General features: G+C 40.0%; 1 long non-coding RNA gene across 4 annotated transcripts in view; it reads left to right on the top strand.

Annotated features, from left to right (window-relative positions):
* Positions 1 to 18,138, top strand: part of LOC309847665 — a 559,315-nt gene that overhangs the window by 166,733 nt on the left and 374,444 nt on the right. For all 4 annotated transcript variants that reach the window (XR_014302547.1, XR_014302548.1, XR_014302549.1 and 1 more), the window contains one exon: positions 8,618 to 8,713. This is a non-coding gene — a long non-coding RNA (uncharacterized lncRNA). The remainder of the gene's footprint in view (positions 1 to 8,617; positions 8,714 to 18,138) is intronic.

Below are 18,138 nucleotides of genomic sequence, written 5' to 3'. Positions count from 1 at the left end.
AGATGAATGAAATAACCATATTGACTGTTTAGTGGCCTGGTTATTTCAGTCATCTTAATGAGAGAATTAGATAGACCCTAAGGCACTCTGAATCCTCATTTGATGATTGACCTGGAAGCAATCAATCTGACCATGTTGCTCTCTCTGAATCCTCTGCTCCGTTCAATCAGTCTCAGTCCCTACAACCCTTCTAGATGCGAGTTCTCCATCCCTCTGTCTCCTGGCCAGTGGTGGAGCAGTTGGGGGAGCGAATTCTGACCCTGTACTTCTCTAGCTACAGGATCCTTCCACTTTGCTGAGCATGAATTTCCCAATAATTATCTGTTTAAAAAAACAGACCACTTGTGATACTTGTAAGCCAGAGGACTCCTACAACTCTGAGGTTGTTTCATTCCCGCTTTGTTCAGGCTGCATCACCCATTTAAAATACCCTCCCCGACTTTCTGTGTGTCTGTATTTTCCCCTTCAGCCGTGCCAGCTTCAGGTCTGGCTCCTCCGTGACCACTGTGCATTGTCTTTTCTGACTCCGTCTTCCCCTTATTGTCTCTCTGGTATGTGGATTTGGAGAATGTTAGATCTGGGAGGGACTTTGCATCAGCTTCATGTCTGTCCTTACTTCCATTTTTCAGAAGAAAACCAATGACTTGCATGGGGACACAGCTCTGACAGCCTCAAACAGCGAGACGTTCTTTGGACCCCGGCATTAGGTACTGGCTGCCGTGTTTTCCTACATCTCACTGGGCGTGTGCAGGGAATGAGGAGACAGGACAGGTCTCCCTAAAGCAGTGAACTCTTCAGCTCTGCCGAAGATTGTTGGCTAGTGTTTGTTTTCTGGAGGCAAGGGAGTAAATAAGAACCTTCTCTTTACTTCCACAGTTCAAGAGCTGAGTGAGAATGAGACGTGGGTGTCAGAGAGATGAATATTATTGGGAAAGCTCATTTGAAGAATGCAGTACAGACTTAATGGTCAGAGCTGCCTATCTTTAACAGCGTCCCTCACGTTAAAGTCCTGGTATGACTCCTCCGTCCCTGACACCCACAGTTAGTCTCTGTAAAGGGAGAGGATGGGCGTGCAAAGCAAAAACCCTTCTGCAGCATTCCCGCCTTCTCCCTGTGAGTCCTGCCAGTGGGAACAGTGAGAGAAGGACCGCCCAGCCTCCTGGTAGCAGGGAGACCTGCACGATTGTCCTGTTGAGTTCACCCAGCAAAGGGCAGGAGTAAAACAGACACCAGTCCAGCATATGCGCTGGCTTGTGAGCGAGCCCAGGAGATGCGGGGCCAGCTCTGCTCCGTTCCTCCTTCTTAACCTCACTGGCCACACAAGTCACGCTTCCACCCCTTAGCAAAGGGTCGCTGAGATGGGATTCTTTTTCTGGTATTTTTGGAGGTGTGGGCACTGCTTCTTGAGAGGCCAAGAGATCTACTGTGGGGAGAGGCAATGGAGAGAGTTCTCTCTACTACACTGTGAGGAGGTTGGCCTGCTGGGCCTATTTGCTTCTCGATCTGCTTATGATTTTGCAGCCTCTCAGCCCCAGCCATCCATGCGGGCCGGAAAAAAATGGTAAATCTTCTACAGATATCTGACAATACTCGGGCGGGACCCAGAATTGAAGCTTAGATGTTAGTCTGTCTCTCCATTTGATGCTGAGTACTTAACAAAAGGTTTTAGTTATTTTTCTTTTCCAGGATATTAGAAGGAAAACACTATTTTCTGGAGGACATAGTCTGATCAGTTGCCTGCTTACAACCTAATTAACTTCTGTGGAAGGACCAAGTAGAAAGGTCAGCATGGATTCTGGGCCCTAGGAACCCCGTTCTTTATCTAATCAGGTCCTAGCTCTTGGCTACCAGAGTCCTTGTTGTGTAAAATCATAGCTAATATTGCAAAACTAACATTTCCATCTGACTTTATCCTCTCTGGGGTATTTGCAGTTTGATGTGTAAATGTCACAGAATGAGAGCCACAGGAAACCCAGCTCATCTCAGCAGTTCTGTATTGGTCTAGTTACTGACAGAGGATTTGGGGTCTTTGTTACTAGAGGCTGTCAAGATATCTATGAACTCATAGCTACACTTCTTGTCCGTGTATGTTCTTTGGATACCAGGACCAACACTTTGGGGTAGCATTAGCTAGTCAGGTTAAGCCTAAGGAGACCAGGGTTTGGGCGATGTCTTGGATTAGTCTGGGCTTCTACAGTAAGAATTTCTGTCCACCCCACCCTGCCTTCTAGATGTCAGTTAATTCACCTTCCCTGCATTCTCTAGGCTCATTGCAATATAAGCTAGCATGCATGGTCAGCTGGCCTAGTGATTCACAGGAGAGGAACATCTCCTACTAAAATGTGTAAACTACAGTTAGGAGACCCGAGTCCTACAGCTAACTGTGTGCTTTTATTGCTTAGGAAAGACATAAATAGCAGCAACTTTTCTATGCTCTGGTGATCTATATCTGCCTTATGCTAAATATTTCATGTCCAAAGACTGAACTTCTGAACTAGTCATGGCATTTAAATAAATCCTGTTATTGTGTTTTTAACTTTGTCAGGCACAGTGAGGTTAAGTGCTTTGTCCAATGTCAAGTTTGTAATTCATGGCAGAGTCAAGTTCTAAATCCAGTTCCTTGCCCGGCACACAAGTTCAGTCTTCCGGTGCTTCCCTTTGTGGCATCATCTACATCATCCAGCCACTCATCTGTCTGTCTACAGGGGAATCATATATGTCACGTTTCCTTGGATGTTTTCTGAAACATCAGTATCTGTATCATTGCCTCTCTGCCGGATGGCACTGGCTAGCATCCTGCATGTGTGCCGTCACGTACTAGTGTTCCCTAGTCCCCCTACGGGGCGACATTTTATGATTCCCCAGCAGAGCACCTCGGATTCAAACTTCAATCTCCAAAATACAAAACCGACGCTCTGAATCTCTGTTCCACACCAACTGTCCCTTATCCTTTCTTCAGATGCTCATGAAGCACTTACGAGTATGGCCTTGTGTATCAGCTATTAAACAAAATAAATAAAAAATTCAGACCCCCTTTACAACATGACCAAGGCCTCCTTGTACAAAATCCTTTTATGGGGAATTCTGAACGAAGTTCGTTTTTGGCTGCCAGGGACCTCTCTGTGGAAGCTGCTCAAATGAGGGTGTTTTAATTACCAGGCTTAGGGAATTACATGGATATATGGAGATTTATTTGTACTAATTTTCATGGAAAGCTCTGTAATGTATATATAAAAATATATGAGATTCAGATATTTGTCTAACAAAAATTATTTATAAAGAGCTTAGGATTATGTTCACATAACTACAAATCATTGGTTAACCAGAGAAATGGGAAAAGTTAAATAGGGGACATTTTGATAACCATAAAAATAGACTCATTCTACTATCTCCTAGCCCATATTTTGAAAAGCATTTTATTATTTAAAACATACACCAAAATGGAATACTACAATGAAACTTCTTGCATGTATCCTTGTGTTCAAAGTCTATCAACTCATGGACAGTATTGTGTCCAGACCTGCTTCTTCCAGAAACCCCATCCCTTCTGTAATACTTGATTATGCATGTTTAAAAGCTAACTTTTAAAAACCATAACCACACTGTTACCACAAGTAGAATCAGTTGAAATAGTTTCTTAAAGGCCTTCAATAGCCAGTCAGTATTGAAATTTATAATGGTTTCGTAATTACGTAATTTCGTATCATCCCCTCCCATTTGAATTAGGATCCAAATAAGGTTGTCATGCATTGTTTCTGATAACTGTATTTACTTATTAAATATTTATTTGAGAGAGAGGGAGAGAGAAAGGAGAAGGATGGCCGGTGGCAGAGGCAAAAGGGGAGAGAAAGGGAGAGAAGCAGACTCCCTGCTGAGCTTGGGTCATGACCTGAGTCGAAATCAAGAATCTAACATAAATCTGTCTAAGCCATTCAGGTGCCTCTACTGATAACTAGATTTAATAAGCACCTTTTTAATTGACAATTTCTCCTCCCATCCCTTTATTTCCTTTGACTATTATTTGCAAGAGAGATTGGGTCATTTGTCCTGTAGAATTTTCCACAGTCAAGATTTTTCTGATTGCAACACTGTTATGTCACTGAACACTCCATCCTCTGTTCTTTCATTTTTGGTCCATTATCTCCACCACCCCCACCCACCCCCCACCATAAACTCAAGATAGTGGTGTTTTCTTCCACCAGGAGAAATTTGCTATCTGGCTCTCTCTTTTTATGAGGTCTGCAGCCATTGATTCTTATTGACTTGATTCATTAATTCATGTGGAGTTTCACAATAGTATATCAGCTAGGGAACTTCTACAAGGAAACACTATTTGGTAACCTGGTGGTTCAGTCTGTATAGGAAAATCAGATTCATTGACCCGTTTTCAAAAGAATGATTCAAACTGCTATCATCTTCTAATGAATTCCAATGAACTAATTTTAAAAATATTAGGAGCTCATTGACTGAAACACATGTTTTGATCCATCCCAATACGTTCCATTACCAGTGATCAAAATGTCTTCCTGTTGACCATTCCTCAGTCATATTTTGCTCCTTATGACAAGACCCTCTTTGTCTATAGTACCAGTGCAGCAAACCGATGCATTTTTGAGCCCATCTTGCTCCAGACCTAAATTTAACATCTTCCTTAGGATCTTTTGTCCCTTTAATGGAGAACAGTATTTAGAAACTATAGTTTAGGTGCTAGTGGTACTCATGGCTAGAAGGTTGGTTTTTATTTCTAAGTCTTTTCTGAGGACAGAACTGGGACTACCTTTAAAATCTAAAATGCGGCAAATGAAATTCAGAACTATTGGGATTTTACAGAATTTCATCCATTTTATATCTGCAGCCTCTTCAATTCTAAGACTCCTTAGCTTCATCCCACACTAGACCAATAATAGAAGCAGCAAAACAATGTAATACCTGGAAACTGTTTAAGAGGTTTTATTTTGTATTTTGTATTGGTTTTTGTTTTCAGAATCTGAGTAGAGCCATATGGTAAAAATACTGTGTTTTAAAATCTCTTGGAATATTTTCCTATTATGATACCAACTGGATATACATTCTGGCACATTTGTTTAATTTTATTTTCAATTTTAGGGATTGCTTTTTCAAAATTTAAGTCTGTTGTATTAATATATGGAATATTTACATGGCTGCAAAGTCAAATCAACAAAACAAAGTATATTGAAAGAAGACTGACACTTCCTTTGTCACTTCCTCCTGATTCCCCACCCTCCCTTTTGTATTTTAAATAACCATTTCTTCGTACTGGGATTTTAAAATTGCAAACAGATAATATATAAACATGCATTGCATATTTATTATATATACTTATATATTTGTATTCCACTCTTTCTTAATAAATTGGAGTGTACTTTCTCTCCTATTGTTTGCTTACAGTATTACTTGGCTATCACTGCCTGGTGGCACAGAGAGAGAGTTCTCATGTTTTGTTTCCACAGCTGTGCCGTCCTCTGTCATGTGGCCTATGTTCTGTGGTCTTTCCAACCCGTCTTCTAGGGGTAGACATTTGCATAGTATCTAGCATCCTGTCTCTTGCTATTACAAATAGACTAGAAGTGAATACCTTACGTATGTCTTTTTGCATTTTTATTAGTGAATGTTGGGTCAGATTCCTGGCATTGAAATTGCTAGGTCTTAAGGCAAAAGCACCTTTTCCCAAATTCCATCGTGGTTGTGCCTTCCTTCCCACCAGGAATAGATGAGAGCATATGTTTCCCCGCAGCCTCACTCACAGAGTGTGCAGTCAACATCAGATTTTTGGCAACCTAATATATCAGAAGTGATACCTGATTGTGGTTTCAAGTTGCATTTCTCTTTAAGGGAACGAGGTCGAGCATCTTTTTATATGCCTAAAAGTCATTTGAATTTCTGTTTCTGTGGCTGGCTATTCATTTCTCCAGCCCATTTTTCTATAGGGTTTTTGGGTTTTAGAAGCTATTAATATTTCAGGGACATTAATCATTTCTCTGATATGTAAGTTGCAACTATATTTTCTGAATTTGTCATTTATCTTTTTGCCTTTTCACTGCCCTCATTTTATCCCATGATTTTCAGAAACCATCCCCCTACCGTGCATGACCACAGCTACCTTCTTTAATTATCAGGACTAAAACCATAAAAATCACAACAATAAATACAACAATAAATAATGAAAACAACAATAAATACAAATGGAACCCCTGGGTTACCGAATAGAAGTGTTTCTTTGTAGAAGTTCTCTAGCTGATATATTATTGTGAAACTCCACACGAATTAATGGATCAAGTCAATAAGAATCAATGGCTGCAGTAGATTATTACAAAAACAGACTCTCAGTTCCCCTTGGGTTCAGATTTGATAATATTACAGTCATTTTATTTTTTTCTAACTCAACAGTTTAAAATAATCATAGCCTTGGTTAGGCTTAGTCAGAGTCGCCTCACTGGAAACTTTTTTTTCTTTTTAGTTCAACTAAAGGTACAGTTTAAAGTATATTTTTATATTAGAAGTTCAGTAAGTAGGTTTTTCAGTTGGGTTCCATACATTTCAGGGATGAGATGAACACATTTGTGTGGTTCTCATTGGGAAGAGCATCCAACTCTACTTTGAGACGTGTATAAACTGGGAATCCTGATGCTAAATTTACCAGCCTCAGAGGGCTTTGTGCTTACTCAGTGACACATCACTGAAAAAAAGCTTTGAAAAGCATAAAGCAGTTTAGGAATCAGACAAGTTTAGGAAAGAATGTCAATATTGACCAAATAACTTAGATGATTGGGTTTCTTTGGTTTGTCAGTAACTTTCTCAACCTGTTTTATCCATGTGATGCTCTCCTATCTCGAACTTTGATTCTGCCATGTACTTACATCATTATTTTTTCGGGGGGGGGGGAGGGAAGAAACATGCATCTTCATGCATGCATGTGTCTCTGGACAGAATTAGGGAGTTTGTGAACTATTGGAAATGCTTGGAGTTTTCATTGCAATGATCCGATTTGGCTCTGAAGCTAGCCGACCGAGCTAGCTGACCGGCTGAGAATGTAACACAGGGAAGGAAGAGGGAGAGTTGTCCAAAAAGATTTTCACTCACACTGTGATGAGGACAGAAATGCCATCGGCTATGAGACAAGCCTGTTGATGTCTCCATTTCAGAAGCCGTACAGAATTTAAACTACTAAAATAGAGTTGTGATATTTCCTCATCATGTAGTTGTCTTGCTTATATGTGGATTTGTCCTGTTTCCTTTGCCACGTTTTAACATCCCCTCCACCGAAAATGCTTTCCTTTATTCCCCACAACCTGTCATTTAGGACTTGGGCCATGTCTTTTCTTCTTTATAAATGTGTCCTCAATTAATTCAGTTCACCTTAATGCATTTCCTTTACACAACTGAGTTCTATCACGGTTTTAATTAAACTGCCTTATGGTGTAATACCAGACAGACCTGTAAATTATGGAGGCGGCAGTGGGGGAAACCTTGGGAGGTTATCAAGTTTAAAACCTCATTTCACTTGTGAGGAAGCTGCAGTCTAAAAGCTGGAGCCCTCAAACTTTACACATATTTCTGGCTTGACAGAGCTAAGGAAAGAATCAGGTCCCTTGATCCCAGCCCGGGGCTCCTTCCACTTTACCACTTACTCTTAACTCTTGCTCTGACAGAAACCTGCTGTGTGGCCTTGGGCAGTTCATGTGACCTCTCTTTGCCTTGGCTTTCTGTTTAAAAAAAAATGGGGCTAATATAAATCTGATGCTTTCCATCTCAGATATGCTTTGTGGATCAGAGGAGACATATGAATCCACATTGATGTGACTGGACCTAAAATCATTTTGATAAAAGAAAATTCTATCCGAAGGTAATATATTGCTCTGTTGAGAGAGCCATGGACCAAGCTTATGTGGAGTCGATATTGGTTGACAATAATGACATTGATAATGTGGCAGAGGTGTCTGTGTGTATGTCATCCTGAGGCTAGTGAAGCTTGAGGAAGGAATAAAACTTTAAAATTGGAACATGAGGGCAAAGTAAAGAACAAAAGAAAACAAACAAACAAAAACCCAAAGCAAACAAACAAACAAAAAAACACCCCAATATGAACCTGAACACCCCAGAACGACTCCCTGAAGACCTGAGGAATATGTGAGTTAAGGAGATTGCATTAAGGGGAAATGCGGGGACTTGTAAAACAATAGCCAGTATGTGGCATAATAAACATCTGCTGCAGCCATAAATTGAGTCCCACTTGGAAGCAGCCCTATCCCCTCTAGAAATAACATTGTTCATAGGAACATAATATACAGTACAACCACGGTAAAGAGAATTCACATTAACCCATTGGTTTAAAGAGGTTCAATCTCATTTTTATTTACATTTAAGCTTTTAATCCTGGAATAATTAGTCATTACTAGTATTTAATGAGTGGCTTGATAATTGTGTATCCCAGGATGGAGCAGAGAGCAGTTAACACCCTCACAAAATGGTCATTAACTATGTTAATGATCAAAGTCTGTGGGATTATGACTATTACAAGATATAATTAACAGTTGATAACCATTATTATTATTTTTTTGTTTTTGTTTTTGTTTGTTTGTTTTTGTTTTTCTTTTAGCAGAAAGAAAAAAGGAACCATTGCTTGAGCTTCAGACAGAAACAATGAATGCTGGCCTGTGCCGTGTTTCTTCTATCAGGAAGAACAGCTTCTGAGGCAAGTTTTGCTTTCTTAATCATTATTAGGGCTGAGCAGAGTAAATGCTGGTTCTGGCTGGCTGAACAGATAGGCTCTGTTTTTTCATTAGAGTGTCATGGGGGTGGGGGGCTTATTTCATGGACAGTACAACCTCCCAGCTGCTGGAAAGCTTTCTGTCAGTTCTTATTTGGTAAAAATAAAACAATTAAGGATGGTGCTGCTCAAACTTGGGCAATATTTGCTCTTGGAAAAACTCCTGGGCTTCATGAAAGTTTGTAAAACTTGTCGGTGACATTTGTCCTCTTCCCATGGAAACGCTTCTTCACCATGTGAAGTGCGATATGCCTCCTCATTCTCTCTCCCTTCTCTTAGAAACTGCCTTTCTAGGTTGAAGCTGTTGACCGTCAGGTGTGAATGACACATCACTAAAGCTTAGTGGAGGCCTAAAGTCTTAGTGGAGGGATTGGCTCCTCACCCTTGGCCTTGGAGATGAGCACTCACCCTGCTGGGGATGTGGGCAGTGAGGGTGGGAAGGTGAGGCTTCCTTCTGGAGAATCGTCCTCAGGTTAGGACCCCACTGCTCACAGGAACCTTTCTATTAGCCCACTGGGGTTCTACCACTAGGGTTGCTTTGGGCTCTTCTTAAAACAGTTCTTGCTGGGCATCCAGTAAAAGGAGAGGAAATAAGATAGTGTTTTAAAAAGCCATGAAGTTAGCTTTAAACAGATCTTTATTTAAGCAAAGGTATTAATTCTGTGGTTTTAAATTTCCTAAAGAAATATCTTCCATGTAGAAAAACATGTGGAAATCTGATTAGAAATTCCCTAAGAGCTGAAATTAAGATAGAAAATACACTTAGAAAATTAGTGCATAACTTTATATTTATGAAATATATAAAATACACAATGTAGAACGACATATGTAACACAGAAAGATGTATAATGAAGGAGACCCTTTGTTTGACATTGAGCACACACACATGGATTGCCGACTATGGCCCAGGCACTGCTCTGGGACTGTGGTTACAGTATGGACACAGCATGGGCACCTCTCTCGTGGTGCAGTGCAGGGCATCAATACCAAGCCGTGATGGACAAGCAGCCCTGCGCTTTACGGAGTGCCTGTGGATGTAGGAGGGAGGGATAAACTCGTCTGGGGTACAAAGAAAGACTTCTGGGGGAAATGAGGTCCCAGCCACAAGGTGAGGCCATTTTCCCTTGTAGTAAAGACTCTTGAACCCTGAATGAAGGCAGGGTGTCTACCAAGCAGCCATTCAGTGCCACTTTTCCAAGAAACAGAGGGTCGCAGTATAGCCAGAAGCTAGAAACAAGCTTAAAAATGACTGCAGACATTGAAGGGATGATGGGAGAGAAAAGGGAAAAGAAGATGTATTTGAGTCACAAAACTACTGTACTCATGTGACATGAAAATTTGGGCGCCATTCTGAAATATTAGACACTCAATAGGAAAAGTTTTCATGCAATGTACTTACTTACTACTGGAAAAGGGAGGTTCTTGTTTTTGGCTTCTCCTTGAAACCATCAGAGAAGGAATGACTGGTGAACGTTGCATTGCATTGTCCATGGCTGTGAGCTTAAGGTAGGGTAATGGGGGCCTGCTGAATTTCATACACTGTAAGGAACATAATGGTTGATGGAAAATGGCCGTGTTTATTCTTGTGAGAATGTTACCAGAAGCCTCTCCTTTTCTGGAATTTATTTTTTTAATGGTAACTTTTGCACAAGTTTTCACCAATAGTTATGCTTTTGTTCCCAGGGCATGCTTTATACAGCTTTCTACAGGACATTTTCTTTTAAGAAAAATGTGTGTGTGTGTGTGTGTGTGTGTGTGTGTGTGTGTGTGTGTGTATTTTGGTGAGGGGGATGGTGGGTTGCTGGTTTGGTGTTTTTCCCTCATGTGTTTGGATATCACATGCCCTGACACCTAATTATCTGACTTTTGAAAATAGCTTTTATTTACTGGGCAATGAAATACTGAAAGGCTCAGCTATGGGAGCCAATTAAGCAAATCTTTTGCTTTGGTCAGATGAAGGGAATGGAAAATTTATTTTTCTTCTATTAGAACTTCTTTTCATCAGTTTGTTGACAAGTGGTATAAGTAATCTGATGATATATATTTATATATCATACATTTCTGTAGTTCCGTTCCTATATATTCTGTATTTCATGGCTTCGCTTTTTGCTGCCTTTGTTGTGACTTAATTCCATACTAAGCTGACTATATAATATGCAAGATGCTGGCATAATGTAAGCAGCTCTTAACAATGGATAACAATTCATTTTAAATTAGTGAATTCATTTAAATGAATTAATTGGGCCATTATTTATATATAGTTGATTTCAAATTTTATTGGGAATAAAGTAATGAAAGAGTTGGCCCTGATAATTTTGGCATCTCCATAACTTAGAACAAGAAATGGCCCATTTCTCTCTCCTCCTATTGTAGCCTCCTAATTTCTCTAATTACCTCTGTAGAAAAATAGATGTGGTGTTGAGTTGTTGACAAATAAATGAGGGGGCTGAATTATAGCATTGCATAGTCCAGAGAAACTGCATTTTATCATATGACAAGGGGATTTTGATTGTTGGAGTTCAGGATAATGTAAAAATACATGCCCAGTGCAGGAGAGAAGCCCACAGTTATTTAAGAAGATCTGTGCTTGACCTGACCTCGAACAGCCTCTGATCACTCGAACTTTATCCCCTTGGCTCTGTATTCATAAGGCATTTACCACGTTTTTCTTTATTTAGCTTATATGAATTGCTATCTATTTATCCCCCTGCACAAACCCTTTAAGAATAAATATTTTAAAATATTTTCTTCTCTCTCTTATAGTCAGGCTCAGCTAAAGGTAGGCAAAGTCCTGGCCAAATAATTGAATAATCAGCCTCTTGTGGCAGTTGGAACCAGCTCTGGAGGCTCCCAGCTGTGTCAGGTATTGACCCTTTAGTTGCTAGGTTGTGGCCATGTCCCGGAAGTGCTTGAGTTAGGGCTGCAATAACCAAGGACAGTTGCGGTTTTCCAGTCATTTTTGAAGATATTTCAGTATCTTATGTAGACTTTTGAACCAAGAAAAGAGAAAACATTATTATTGCTAGGAGTCAGGTGTCTTAGACTAGCCTGTGACTAAAATCATGTCTCCTTTTGATATCCACATCTTTCTGACAGAGTCTTCCATGCCTCAAGCTTAAAGACTCAGACCTTGATCAGGTTCTTCTTTCTACATGTCTTTGAACATGTCCTGGATGGTTGATGGGTTTGGTTCCATAGATACCTCCAGGTCTTGGTTGCCTCCCATAAGCAGCCATTGGCTTCGGACTTCTGTACTATTCTTCTGTTGTCATTTTTGCTGCTGGGAAACCACCTTCCCTTAGATGGCTGCTACTCTTTCACCTCTTAAGGTGTAGGCCAGGACCTGCTTATAATTCCACACAGTAATGATTGAGGACAGCTTCCAGTGTTTATGAGACTACAAAAACTTAAGGGAAAAGTGGAGAAACTAAAATTTGGCAAATAAAATTCTTGCCAAAGTCCACTGGCTACAGACCTTCTCAGTGGCATCACCGGTGAATCCCTTATCTCTGGCTTGTAGGGAACCACCACATCCAGTAGGTAACTTTTGAACAAGATTCTTCTCAAAACCTAGAACTCATTTGTCTAAAGCCCGTGGGGAGGAAAACACTTTCTTCTTCTCCTCCAGGGCTAGCCTGTCTTCTATTGACCTTTTCCCATGAACTCTAAGACCTTTTCCAGCTTTCTTAAATTCCGAAGTCAGGACCTCTTCCTTGTGGATTACACTACAAGCAGGTTGTGAGAAGGCCACTCCGCATTACCCTGAAAAAATGCTGTCAGCCCATTTTAATTCTTTCCTCCAGCCTGGAAAGAAGAGAGGATCAAGACTGAATGTACCTCCTGCCTTATAATGGTCTCTCCTGGTTTCTTATTAGCAAATATTGAACAAGAGCACGTGTGTGCATGTCTTGAGAGAGAATATTAACTTTTGTTATAGATGAGTCTAAATCCTGATCTGGGTGGAAAATCTAAGCAAATAATACCACTTGCATAATTCTACAAAATTCTGCCCATTTTATGACACTCTAATAACTGGAACATGGTATGGATCTGAAGTGCCTGTAGTCACATCCCTTTATGGCCTTTAGTTATTCTCCAAAATAAGAGAAAGACTCTAATCTTAGATGGGAATAACTGAAACCACCCATCAGATTGATCCCAACTAGAAAAAATGAACTGTTAATATTCATTAAGATGGGTATCTTTCCCAGCTTCTAAACCACCCCTCTAACAAACACTAAGGGGTCACTCTTTACCAGGTATTTTGTGACATCGATGAATTTTATTTGTAATTAAAGCTAGAACTGCTAAGTAAATTATTACTTGAACTGTCTCCTTGAGTGCACAGAACCTGAAGCTACGATGCTTATTAGATAGAGATGACCCCCCGAGGGTGAACATGTCAAAGAGCCATGAGGGCCATATAGACCCCTCACCAGAGAAGATAGATCAATTGAAAATATGAATTTAGGAAGATGCTCCTTATCATAGGTTATTAGAGAAATGCAAATTAGAATGAGATACTATTCCACACATCTCAGGATGACTAAGACAACTGACGGCATCAAACGCTAGTGAAGATGTGGATCAATGGGAAGAACTCTCATTCACTGCTGGTGGGAAGGCAAAATGGTACCATCACATTAGAAGACAGTTTGGCTGTTTGTTACCACATTGAACCTCCTGTTACTTATTATTCAGTAATTGCTTTCCTTGTTGTTAACCCAGAGGAATTAAAAATAGTATGTCCATACAGAAATAGGTACATAGAAGTTTATAGTGGTTTTATTCCCTGAATGCCAAAACTTGGAAACAACCAAGATGTCCTTCAGAAGATGTATGGATAGCCCAGACAATGGAGGATTATTTGGCACTAAAAAAGGAATGAGCTATCCTTTCATGAAAAGACAAGGAAGAACCATAAATTCATATTACTAAGGGAAGGAAGCCAATCTGAAAAGACTACATACTTAATGATTCCAACTCTATGACATTATGGAAAAGGGAAAATGGAGACAGCCAAAAGAAGTTGAGGAGAATAAGAGAGGAATAGGCAGAACACAAAGTTTTAGGGCAGGGAAAACACTCTATATGATACTAATGGAAGATGCATGTCATAAGTTGGTCAAAATCTGTAGAATGTACAACACCAAGAGCGAACCCTAATACTTCCTAGGGACTTGGGATGCTAACAAGGTGTCAGCGTAGGTTCATCAGTAGTCACAAATGTCCTACTCTGGTGGTGGTGAGGGGTGTCATTAATGGGGGAAGCTGTGCATGTGTCGGAAGAGAGAGCATATGGGGGATCTGTGTTTTCTGTCCAGTGTTGCTATAATACTAAAACTTCTCTGAAAATCAAAATTTATTTTATTTATTTTTTTAAAGATTTTCGTTGTTTATTTGACAGAGATCACAAGTAGGCAGAGAGGCAGGCAGAGAGAGAGAGAGAGGGAAGCAGGCTCCCTGCTGAGCAGAGAGCCTGATGTGGGGCTCCATACCAGGACCCTGGGATCTTGACCTGAGGGGAAGACAGAAGCTTTAACCCACTGAGCCACCTGGGCGCCCTGCAAAATTTATTAAAAAACCAAAACAAAACACTTTTAAATGATCCTCCATAGAAAACAAAATGGGCATATCCTCACTGATTGCTTGATCCCCCTCATACTTACCATTCATGTAACTCACAGTGCTTCCTATGTGTATTCTGTGTCTGACTTAACCTGCTAGCTGACAAAACCACAACCTGTGAGACTCCTTCTGCAGAGAAATTTCTGGCTGGAACCACATTCAGTCAGCTTCTTTTTCTTTTCTTCAGTCAAGAAGAAAACAACCTGACAAGAGGGGGAGAAAAAAAAGCACAAAGTCAAAATGACAGGCAAGGAATGAAAGAATCAGGCCAGTAGTGATGTATGAAATGTCCTACTTTTGATTTTCCATGTAGGAAACACTTAAAATTGATTTTCAATATTTTCATCAATATTCTTCGCCACTGCTGTCTATTTCCTATGACAGGATGGATGTCCCATCTCATTCTCGTCTCCCTCCTCTTTTTTTCCTCCCTCCTCTCCTGAATAGTTAACACTGGCCATCCTTTAAGTATATTTAAATTTCCGTTTAAATGCAGTCTAAAAAGTAGTCTGTTTGCCTGATTAATCCAGCAGCTACAGAAGATATGAAAATGCCCAAGGATGTCTGAGTTTAGCACTACGTGTAACATGGGCCTTTGAATTTTGGATGTTGGTAAAATGTGAAATGACATTTCACAGAAGGAGAAAGCTATTTTTACCTTCGTGTTTTAAAGATGGCCCTTTGGAAGAATTGTTGCTGTGTCCCAGGGCTTCCCAGCTGTGTCCTAGAATCCTGTCAGATTAGAGAACCACCCACTGGAAACCTTTCAGGAAGTCAGCCAGCCACTCCCTGGGGCCTTCCTAATTGCCCCCCTCCCCATCTGGGCTGGTAACTCAGTTGGATGCTTGTGTATGGCAAATTCAGTGGCGCTGATTAGACCAATGTCATGGATTTGATTTTCTTGTTGTCTCAAAGAAAAGCGATTTGCAACTTCTTATCTACTAACTTAAAAATATATGTTAGTACACAATGGGGTTAAAGCTGTACAAACTACTAGTTGCCCCCTCTTCTCAGTAGTATATGGTGGGGTCAGGGTTGTGTTTTCCCTATTTAAACATTAGCTTCAATTTAATAGAATGGGAGATTGAAAAGGAATTTGCAACAAGATTTGGCTCACTTCATCTGTGCCATGTATCAATGGCTATGTCACCGAGCCGTCCACCATTTTATGGTCCTGATCACTAAATACAGTTGATATAGGTCAGTCAGATTTCTCATTAGACAATGTTAGCCAAAGCATGTTCTCCTTTGGGCAGCACTGATTGGGTCATCTCTTTCATCAGGATTGCAGACTATAGTGTGTGCCTTCTTTTATTTCATTAGCAGGAGGTTGTTTCCCATCAAGCAGGCTTTTCTAACTTCCAGAGCATGACCTTTGACTCTATACCAACTTTTAATCAATCCTTTAGAGATGCTCCCTTGGAAATGCTTAGGCCTTGAGAAGGCCTATAAATCTGTAAATCAGTGCTTTTTCTTTTATGAATGCAATATGGTATTTCTCCATGTTTGGACATTTTTATCTGGACCCCGAGTGATCTGATTCTAAACCTAGAGTAGGCACGGTCCAAACCTCCAGCCAATTTCCTCCCATCACTTCCTATGAAACTCTCATGATAGGAAGTAATGATTGCATACTAATTTGCATTGGGAAGGAGGGCTTTGCCAATTCCTTTGTGTTCCCTCATGTTACATTCCTCTCTGTGACCATGACCACTATTGTCTATGACCTGGATTTACTGCTAGAAGCATTATGGTAAACACTTGTGTCTCAGGGGTTATGTTCATTACTCTGGAAGCCAAGGTTACTTTTGAGAGTGCATCACCAATCTGTTGGCTTTATATACTAGGAAGAAAACTGTTCTGTGGTTGTAAAGCTCCTGGACATAACCGGGTTATTTAGTGATATTTATAGTTGGCCTTATGAAAATGAGTCAAGGGAGTATTACTGCCTTGTCCTGTATAAGGGTGCATTAGGTTAATGAGTCAAGGATAGAATATAGTAGTTTAGGAATGAGAGTTGAGGATTTGCTGAATCTGTCATAAATTTCTTTGTGCCTTACTTGTGTAACCTGACTGATGTCTGATTTTTTAATTATTCTATGCAAGATATTGAACTTCTCCAGTATCTTTCTCTCTCGCTCTCTCTCTCTCTCCTTTTAGGTATCTTTCTTAAAAAGATTCAAAGCACTCTGTAAATGTGAGGTATGATTATGTTTGCATCTTGCCTTGATAGTAGATCTACCATCAAACTGATCTTACTGGCACTTTGCTTTCAGCAAGTGGTCTTTTCTAAGGGAACTACAAATGCTCCATTGCCCTGTGGGCCTTGCGAAGAGAGAGAAAGCAACTGTAGGTGCTAAAAACACCAGTCCACATTTCTTCTTCTCATATTTTTATTAAAGGGGGAGTAAGAGTTTCAGAAGAAAGATTTTATACAAGCTCTTGGGCTATTTGACTAATTTAATAATTGGTTTACAGTTTAACCTAATTTCATCTGCTTAAATAATGTTGTGGGGGTAGCAGTAAGGGATGAAGAAGTGTGAAGTTGAAGGGTGAAGGTAAAAAGAGAAAACAGGAGGTCCTAGCTTGTAGCATCATCTACAAAGCTTCTAAAATTTCTGGAAGACCTTTCACATCTCCAGAGAATCCTGAATTTAATGCTTTTATGGGCTTTTAAAAAAGTCAACAACTCTTCAGTGGGACTAGTCTCTATAGATGTGATGTTCAATTGGATAGCTTACTAACTGTATTTGGCTACTCAAATTAGAATTTAAAACTCATTTCTTCAGTTACACTAGTGATATTTCAAGTGCTTAGGAGACACTAGTGGTTAGTGACTATAGAAGTGGACAGAAAGTTTTATTTGATAGTGTTCTAGGGAAATTGAGAATCAGAGCCTTCATTCAGGTAAGAGCACATTAGATGACTGCCCAATACTTTCTCTGGAAACATTTGTTTTCCTCCCCCCCCATGTAAATTAATCTGTCTGCCTATCTATCTATAAAGAGTATGTATATATTAATCTGCTTGGGTGTTTGCGATTATTGAACATGGCAAAGTAATGTTTTTTTCATCAAATTGATAATAGAAGTGAGAAAGGGAAGAGTGTTAGTATTAATGCAATGCTTTCTATATGTTAGACATTGTGTGCTAGACCTATTAAAAATCTCAAAAAGTCACCACACTTGAGACACAGCAGACCTATAAGAGATGTTTTGTAATTGTCTGTTTTTACAGATGGAGAGAAGACCAAGGTCCTACAACTAACAAGTGAAAGAAAAAACTCAAATTTAGCTTTGTTGTCTGACAAGAAAGTTAGTCCCCCCCAACCATTACACACACACACACACACACACACACACACACACACACAGTTATTGAGTCTTAAAATAAATATTACTTTCATTAGTGCTTGTAAGTCCCTAAGAATAAAGTATTAGATTTGCTTTTACATGACTTATGTGGACTTAAGAACTAGATTGAAAAGAACTGCTATCAAAGCCAGAATTGAACAAAATGTGCCATGATTAAAACTCATTTTTCCGTTTGGAAAATCCTCCCTTCAGGACAGGATGAGAAACATTCGGTGTAAAACGCATAAAGATTAATATGGTCTCCAAAGAGACTGGAGCAAAAAGATGTAAAAGGCGGGCGGGAAAGAAGAACTCAGCCATTTGATCTAATTTCCTGGTTGTGAGGAGCTTCCCTGTACTTGTCATGCA

Source organism: Mustela nivalis (assembly GCF_964662115.1).
Source record: "Mustela nivalis genome assembly, chromosome: 14".
NCBI lineage: Eukaryota > Metazoa > Chordata > Mammalia > Carnivora > Mustelidae > Mustela > Mustela nivalis.
This window is presented reverse-complemented; position numbering and strand designations above follow the sequence as displayed.